Source organism: Suricata suricatta, chromosome 7 (assembly GCF_006229205.1).
Source record: "Suricata suricatta isolate VVHF042 chromosome 7, meerkat_22Aug2017_6uvM2_HiC, whole genome shotgun sequence".
Taxonomy (NCBI): domain Eukaryota; kingdom Metazoa; phylum Chordata; class Mammalia; order Carnivora; family Herpestidae; genus Suricata; species Suricata suricatta.
In genome coordinates, this window is record NC_043706.1 from 45,167,311 (window position 1) to 45,176,357 (window position 9,047).

Here is a 9,047-nt window from a genome sequence, read left to right on the forward strand (position 1 = left end):
GCGCACACGCACATGGGTGGGGGGAGTGGCAGAGAGCAAGGGAAAGAGAATCCCAAACAGGCTCTGCACTGTCAGCACAGAGTGTGACATGGGGCTTGATCTCACAAACCATGAGATCATGACCGGAACTGAAACCGAGTCAGATGCTTAACCAGCTGAGCCACCTAGGCACCCCTGAGTCTGTTTTCTTCAGCCAGGAGTCACCTTTTCCTACCACACACCTTGCATGGACCATGTATGTAATATGTAAACACTCTATAAATGAGAAAGTGTTACAAACATTTTCTGTGGCGGGTCATGTGAAGAAATGAGAACTGAAATTGCTTATCAATTAATTCCCATTAATTTATAATGCTTTGTCACAACTACAGAAGGTATATATTACATATAAATATGGCTGAGCACGATTAATCTTTTAGATGTGTTGGACACCTTTAGGAACAAATGTATAGGGATTCTGTGTACAGGGGTCCATGTGATATGGACATGGACAATTTAACCCTAATTGATTCTTTTTTTCCAGACGATGATGGGGAACATATTGTTACAGCTACTGTAGTTGGCTACTGAAATTGAAGGCATTCTTGTAGCTCTATTATATAATGGAGAATTATATTTATACATACATATGTACAAATGTATAATTATATATAATATATAATAGGCATACACACACACAAACTATTCACAGAGGTACAGGAAGATGATAGAAATACCCATGAAACTGGAAAAAAATAAAATCTAAGAGACTGGAGAGAAATATGTAAAGGAGAGAGGAGAGGGAGTGAGTCATGGTCAATAACTGTTTTAAATATATATGCAGTTTATCACAGTAATTACCTAATCAGAGAAATCTTAGCATTCTTCCAAATCTTAGAATCATTATATTTGAGACCTTTACTCTGTCTTTCCTATTAGCATTCGTACCGTGACAGGATTTCTTCCCTTTTCATGTTATCAAAATAGACATTGTTCTCTTTGGCATTAATTCCATACTGTAGCTGTTCTAATCCCAACTCCAATTATACAGAATGCCTATTTTCAGCAGGTAGAAGGCCTCAGGCCATCACATTCCCCAAAATAACCTTCACCAGAGCGTGCTTCTCAGTCACAGGGCTTATCTTAGTCATCAGTCACAGCTACTCCAGAGGGCTGAGCTCATTACCTTGCATATCAGACAAAGAGAAGTCAGTACCCTTTGACTTTCCTTTTTATCCCTGACACCTTTTTTTCTTTTAATGCCAGCACAAGGATTATACTATATCACTGTCGGTTTTTCAGGCAATATTCAGTTGTTTCGGTAAAACATCAGTGTTCCTTCCTGTTTGGGTCAGGACATGATGTAATGAAAATAGGTCTTGTCCACTCCTTAGAATCACAAGAACATTTGTCTCATTTGAAGGCCTGGCAGAGACAGGATATAACTGCGCACCCATAATAGGCTGTTAAAGAGTTACATATTAACTAATAACTAATAAGGCATTGAAACCATAGGATCAAAATTACAGGAAACCAATCATGAGATGTTCATGAGTTGAACTGTTGGTCTCTAGAGGTGTAAATGAGTTTATGTATGTTTCTATAATAGAACTGATAGCTGGGAAATGTTATGCCTTTTAAGAATGTATAAACATTCTGGAAACACTGATTAGCTGATAATTCCCCGGATAAAAATAAGTCCCTTTTATCTCCTTCAGAATTTGCTACTTCGTTGCGATTTTTATTGTATATTCATCTAGACAATTTCTTTCTTTCCCTTTTAAATATCCTAGTGTAAGGAATCTCAAAGTGTGGTCTAGAGATTCCAATACAGAGGACCCAGAAGATCAAAACTATCTTCATAATAATATTAAAACCTAATTTATCTTTTCAATCTCATTTCTCACTAATATATAGTGGAATTTTCTAGAGGTGACCTAGTAAGTAATTCTGTAAGTGAATACACACTAATAATAATGTTTGTGAAAATCTAAAATGATACCTCTCACTAATCTTTTTATTGTTTTGAAAAGCAAACATTTTTATTAAAAGAAGATTGATCATATTAACAAGTAATGAACTTTATGTTAATGAGTATCTTTTTTTAATTCTCTGTTTTAGCTTCTAATATAGATCTAGCTAAAATTCTTTGGGTTTCTTAGTTGTTGCGGACTGCAACCATTGTTGCAGGATTTTTTCCCACAATACCTGAGATTCATTGTCTCATTGTCTCCCTGCTTTGCAGAATGAAAGGGTGGACACAAAATGAGCAGCAGGCAAAAGGCTTATTAGAGTATAAGATTAGAAAGGAAGAATAGTAGGAAAGTTTTCTTTACAGAGAGGAGACCTTTGAAAGTGAATGCCTATGAACTATAGGCAAAGGCCTTTTGTTTTATAAGTTTCTGGTCACCCCCTTCCTTCCTTTCCTCCTTGTTCCTTCTCAGGTTCTACTCTTATTGGCTTGATGGTTCCAGGTGCTGTGTGTCCATACCTGATTGGCTCCAATATATGACGGGTGGTCTATGGCCATACTTAGGTCTTTTGTCAAATTCCGGAGGGAGACCTAAAGGGGAATAGGTGGGGTCTGTACATTCTTTAGAGGAACCTTACGCATGAGGGGGTTTGCTGTGGTCAGACACTCCAGCATAGTTCCAAAATAGGTGTTTTCCCTACCTAAGAACCTCAGGTCCCCTTACCAAATCCTATGTTTTCCTATCATATTATTTTATATTATAAAGGATACTGAGATTAAAATTTGAGAACTGTTACTAGAGAATGCGCTGGAGAGGTTTTATATTTCTTACTCTGTCCCAGGGAGTCATAAACTGAGGAACAATTAGCCTAGATAAATAACATCACTGCTCGTCCCTCTCCACCATTTTGATCCCAGCATTGGGAGAAAAAGAGAGTTAAGCATTGACCAGTATCTTTGACAGAGTATTAAGAGACCTTCCTCTTTGCTCTTATTTCCTTCATGTGAGTTCCAGTGGGGGCCAGGGCAATGGTAAAAGCCCTAGATAAATTTGAGGTGGTGGTGAATTACACCTTGAGGGTTTCTGTTTTGACTTCACTTACTTTATATACTCCTCATACCCATCCTTTTATATTAATGTCAATGCTATCACATTATTTTGGGGTTAGAATAATATAATACTCTACTATAAGGCCTAAAATCTCTTCCCTCTCATCCAGAATAATTACCCCAAATTGCACTTTGTCAGAGACATCCTCATTGAGAAATATTTATGATTCCCCAATGCCTGCACTTAAATTCTAAACATCTTGGAATCTTAGGATCACAGACTTTTCAATCTTTTTTTTATTCTTATGTTTATTTATTATTGAGAAAGAAAGAAATAGAGCATGAGCGGGGAATAGGCATAGAGAGAGGGAGACATAGGATTTGAAGCAGGCTCCAGGCTCTGAGCTGTCAGTACAGAACCCGAGGCGGGGCTCCAACCCACAGACCGTGAGATCACGAACTGAGCCGAAGCCTGACGCTTAACGATCTGAGCCACCCAGGTGCCCCCAGACATTTCAATCTTTAAGGGAACACATATCATTGTATCTTAGCTCCACATGTTCTAAGAATTTGAAGCCCACAACTGATATAACTCCATTATGATCATGTGAGCAACAGCAATATAATCAAATGGGAATTGCAGTTGAGTCTGCATCTGACATTTGTAGCACTACAAAATATCCTAATTCATATTTCCAAGAATGTCTACTTATCAACACAGTATTTCTACTTCAACTGCACTATTCTCGTTGTCCTCAAAACAGCCTATGTAAATTTCCACTGTGTAATCTTGCCCATTTATGTCTCCCAGGGGTGATATTCTCCTTTACTCTCTATGCCACCTATGGATTCCTCCAAGTTAGGACTCCTCTGATTGTCTTGGACCAATTCAACTCACATAATCTCTCCCTGGTGTTTTGGTTATATTTTTCTATGAATAACTCTCCTTATATTCCTATAATATATTATCATGCACAATGCTTTATTATTTTTTTACCATATCATTACTTAGGTTTGCATCTTAAAATGTTATTTCATTTTGAGCACATCCAGGATATTTAATTATATCAGTTAATTTTTATAGAGGTGTTTCATACATTAGAAAGCAAATAATACAATGATTATCTCTTTTCATTTGTAAGACTATATTTACTATATCCTATTTTAAAAGATTAGATAAATAGCATTCAGAAAGTCTGCAACTGACTTCCTTAAAGATTTCTGAAACATTTTTTAGTCTCATTGATCCTTATGTCATTCCTAAGGTTACCTCTACATGCAAAATCAATTCCAGTGCAGTGATGAGTGAGATTTAAAACCATTAAACAAATATGAAAGTATTTTGAGTTAGCCTGGTATGATTTGAAGATTATGACAATATGAAATCAGAGGGAGGACTTTATAGTTCTGAGGGGATGAGCACATATTTATTTTCAAAAGCAATCACTTGAGAGATACGGCAAAATGAGGTGAGTATATAATTCAAGTTCACTGTATCACAGTGAGCTATTAAATGAGAATCTTGATCCCTCCGCCTGCTCCCTCTCATTCTATCCATCTGGCTACTCCACAGATGATGGCAGTGGTCCACATTAGTGCTACAGAACACCCCGACTGGCCCTAGTGCCCGTTCTCCAATTCTGTTCAAAGATGCAAAATAAACATCAGGAAGTTTCTGAGTCTAATCAAGGAAAGGACAAGGCAGGGACTATTCTACACAATCTCTGCCTTATTCTTGACAGCTTTCCCATTGATTTATTGCTCATTTCAACAAATATGCAATTCTTCCCAATTACAAAGATGATTAAATATCTGCCTCATTCAGAGCATAAAAGATAGGTACTTTTTATTCCCCAAAGTTAAATTTATTAAATATTTTATTTCAATAAATAACGATGCTTACAGAGAAGATTTTTGCTATGAAAATACAATTGTCATTTCTCTGCAGAACCGGTGTGCTGTAGAAGAAAGATTATTGACTTAGGGGCTAGATAGTCCTAAATTTAAAGCCTACCTCCCCGGCTTGCAAGGTGCATTACCTTGGTAAATTTTTTTCACCCAATTACCTACATTTTTATCTGAAATAATGCTGATTTCATAAAGGGTTGTTTGGGGAAATATGGTAGATAATAAAGCAGTTGGCATAAAGGAATATTTTGATAAATTTTAATTACTATTCCTTATTCTCATCACTGCCCCTCACCTGGATCCCACACTAAACATGACCTTTTTTAAGATTTTTTAAAAAATAAAATACATCATATCTGAAAACATCATAGGGCACTACATTCAATTCCAGAAGAAAACTGATATCATGTAGGGAAGTGTCAATCACAGCTCATTACAACAGTCTCACTTATTTCTGACAACTTTGAGGAATGAGTGCTGTGCTGATCATTTGATTATATAAGATCAGTGGAATCTTTAATGTATGCTTAATATCTTCAGGTCCCATAAGCTAGCTTTCCAAAAGTCAGTCAAGGCTATTCATCAAGGCCCAGAGATGTGTAGAGCTACAAGGAAAAGGAGGGTTCAGGGGACTGATTCTGACATGAAATCACCAATAATTCCTTCTTCCTTTCTGAAGTGTTTTTAATATTGTCATAGGCTGATGCCATCCTTTATAGTTGAGAATATTATTGTTAATAGTGAGTATTCCTCATAATTTTCAGGAAAAATTGAGGTCTAAACAGGGATATTGTAACAAAGTCCATTTTCTGTTATCTGTGTCCTTAATTAAGGGACTTCTTGGACTGTTGTAACAAAAGCATTTGTAATTTATCTCTCAAACCTTTTTAAATTTAATTGATAAATGCTACAAAATTCAGTATATGTTCATTATTATGTGGATTTTTAATACTTCACTGTACCTTCCACTGCCATTAATTGAATAAGATTACCTTATACAGAGACCTGGCTTCAGTTTAGTCCATCTAAATGACTCAGTTTAATGTCATGCCATTCTTCTGTTAAAAAAAAAAAAAAAAGCCTTCAGGGAGTTTGGGTAACTCGGTTAAGCATCCAACTTTTGGTTTCAGCTCAGGTCATGATTCCACAGTTCACAGGATGGAGCCCCGCTTGCATTTGGCTCTTTACTGACAGCACGAAGCCTGCTTGGGATTTTCTCTCCCTCTCTATGCCCCTCCTCTACTCATGCACTTTCTCTCTCTCTCTCTCAAAAAAAAAAAAATAAACTTTAAAAAAGTCATCAGAATTGTGTGATTTGGAGTCCAATGGGTTAGTTTTATGGTATGCTGGTCCAGTTTTATTTTCTCCCTTTCATTTTAAAATATATTTCATTAACATGTACCTAACACTGAACATGCAATTTCTAATCTATATGCAGTACGGCTGGTATGTCATGCTGTTTAGTTATTTGCAGAGGGTTGTTAATAAAGTTCATGTAATAATATCATTCCCTACACAGAACCTAAACAGTAACACATCTTTGTTCTAAAGACAAACACAGATGTAAGCAGAGCCAGTCATTTGATATGACAGGGGGGCACACAAAACTTTCACTTCTATGAGAAAAATAACTCAAACATATCTCCTGCTGATCAGGACCATCAGTACCCATGAACAGTAGACACCTCCAAAATGGAGCAGAGTCCAAGTTTTTGGGTGAAATCCTTCCTCAAAATGAGACCTGAAATTTCTTTCAGAGGATGCTGGGTCATTCATTACATTTTAAAGATAAACTTAAATGACAGATTCCTCCTGGGAGAAGAAGCACAGGGACCAAGTCATTTCACATATCCATTGATTTCAAACACCTGGCAAACCAGAGAGACAAAGCCACTGAGCCAAGCTATAGAAAGATGTAGTCCAAACTGGGGGTGGGAGGAGATTTAATATATATGCTGTTCGGTGCTTATACTATTATCCAGGAAAAGGACATTCAACTTATTTTCGAGTAACTCGGTTTGCAATAAACTGTTTGGTATTACAAACTGAATTGTTAAACACATATAGCTATGATTTATCAGTTGTACTCTTTTTTTTTAAATGTTTGTTTTTGAGAGAGCGATAAGCAGGAACAAGCAGGGGAGGGGCAAGTAGAGAGGGACAGAGGATCTGAAGTAGGCTCTGCACTGATAGCAGTGATCATGGTGTGGGTGGGGCTCAAATTCATGAACTGAGAGATCATGACCCGAGCTGAAGTCAGATGCTCAACAGACTGAGCCACCCAACATGCCCCAATTAGTTGTACTCTTAAGCATATATCCACTAAAAATGCCTGTGCGTGTTCACTAAAAAAACAGGTGCAAGAATGTGCCACAGTAACACATCACATCCTAATGACAAAAAATTCAAAACACCAAAGGTGTCCAGCAAACTTAGAATGGCGTATTCATAAAATGGGATATTCTTCAACCGTAAAAATGATACATCTAACAATCTGAAAAAAATTATATGCATAATGTTGACTAAAGCAAGAACCACATACAATATAACATATTTGTACAAAATTTAAAATATGTATAATTATACTATACTATTTAGGGTTGAAGGTTTAGGAAAAAAAATTCAGTGTATTTTCTAGAATTGTATGAAAATATCGAACTCAGATTAGTGACTGGAAGAGGATATAATGAAAAGCTTTGAGATTCTGCAATAACTTCTTTTTTAGACTGCTTGTGTCCATGTAGTAGTCACTTTGTGATCTATCATTGAGCTATATTTTTTGAGCTGGATTTCTCTAAGGGTGTGACATTTTCACATACCTAAAACATAAAACATTTTCATATATTTATTTTAAAAAATCCCTTCAGAGTTGAGGGTTGGTCTATGGATGGTTTGTATTTGCAGAGAAAACAGGAAAATAAAGAAACATATTATACAGATGGGTAATATTTTATGTTATTCAATTGCCATGCAAAATTTCAAATCCTATATTTTTGTGCATGCACATGTATGTGTGTATATAAATGGTACTATTAGGTAACTTGATATCTGAACGATTTGTAGCATAGGCAAAATCTGAAATTTAGAACTACTACCACAACTCTATCATGTTATACAGTCTAATTTGAAGTGGTCAGACAACTATGTCACGGAACTTTCCTATGAAATAATTTTCAAGTGTAAGGAAACTCTTACTGTGGGTTCATATTCTACTTAAATTGAGGTAGAGTGTGATATTATCTTTGTTTTTGTCACTAATATATGCTAAACCCTGCTAGTTTTCCTTGTCTGATATGATAGCTGACTTTTTATAACCTTTTACTATGCGGTTATCTCTGCTTTTTGAAAATTGGGTTGGTATGGCTCAGAATAGAAGCAAAACAGTAACTTAAAAACTGAGAGTCAACTAGTGTCATGTTTCCTGAAGCAGGAGGTAAAGAGCAGAATCACACTGATGTATTTATTCCACTTTGACCTTCCAGTGCTTATCAGTCACATCCATATTTATGTCTGCTTTTCATTGCCTCCTTGGGGGCATCTAAATATCTAAATGTGGCCTCCCTATCTCTGCATCTCCTATTGACTTTTCCTAATCTTATTTTTTCTGCTGTTATTTACTCTGCATGCCATTTCTGCTTCAGCACTATACAATGATGTTCACCCCTGAGGAATCCTTACATTACCAGCCTACACAAATGAAATTAGGAAAGCAAGGTGGTCAGACCTAGATCCTGACTCAACAGAAGAACCAGCATCTACCTGGAGGACACAGTGAAGAATTTAAGCTGAAATAAGCATCTAAATACAGCATTGGCCATAATGACTGAAGACTGGTTTTGCTTTTTTTTTTTTTAATAAGGTACTTGGTTTAATCATAAGGGGCAATCAACAAATAAAAATCTTATCATAAAAGCAGAAATTCAACTTCTTTTTTTTCTTAAAAATTTAATGAAGAACAAGACTATGATCTTTGATTTCAGACAGGACTACGGTCCCATTCAATCTCCAACATTTATTAGCCTTATCTTAACATTCATAAACCCTAGTGCATTTGTATGTAAAACAGCTGGTAATTCTTGAGAGCTTATCCTTAAACAAGATTTTGAATGTAAAGTGCCCTGCATTTATTTGACATTAA

The 9,047-nt window shown here is 36.2% G+C and overlaps 1 long non-coding RNA gene across 2 annotated transcripts in view; it reads left to right on the forward strand.

Annotated features, from left to right (window-relative positions):
* The window catches only part of LOC115297104, an 83,519-nt gene extending 74,800 nt beyond the window's left edge, over positions 1-8,719 (forward strand). For both annotated transcript variants that reach the window (XR_003911280.1, XR_003911281.1), the window contains one exon: positions 8,551-8,719. This is a non-coding gene — a long non-coding RNA (uncharacterized LOC115297104). The remainder of the gene's footprint in view (positions 1-8,550) is intronic.
* The last annotated feature ends 328 nt before the right edge of the window (positions 8,720-9,047 follow it).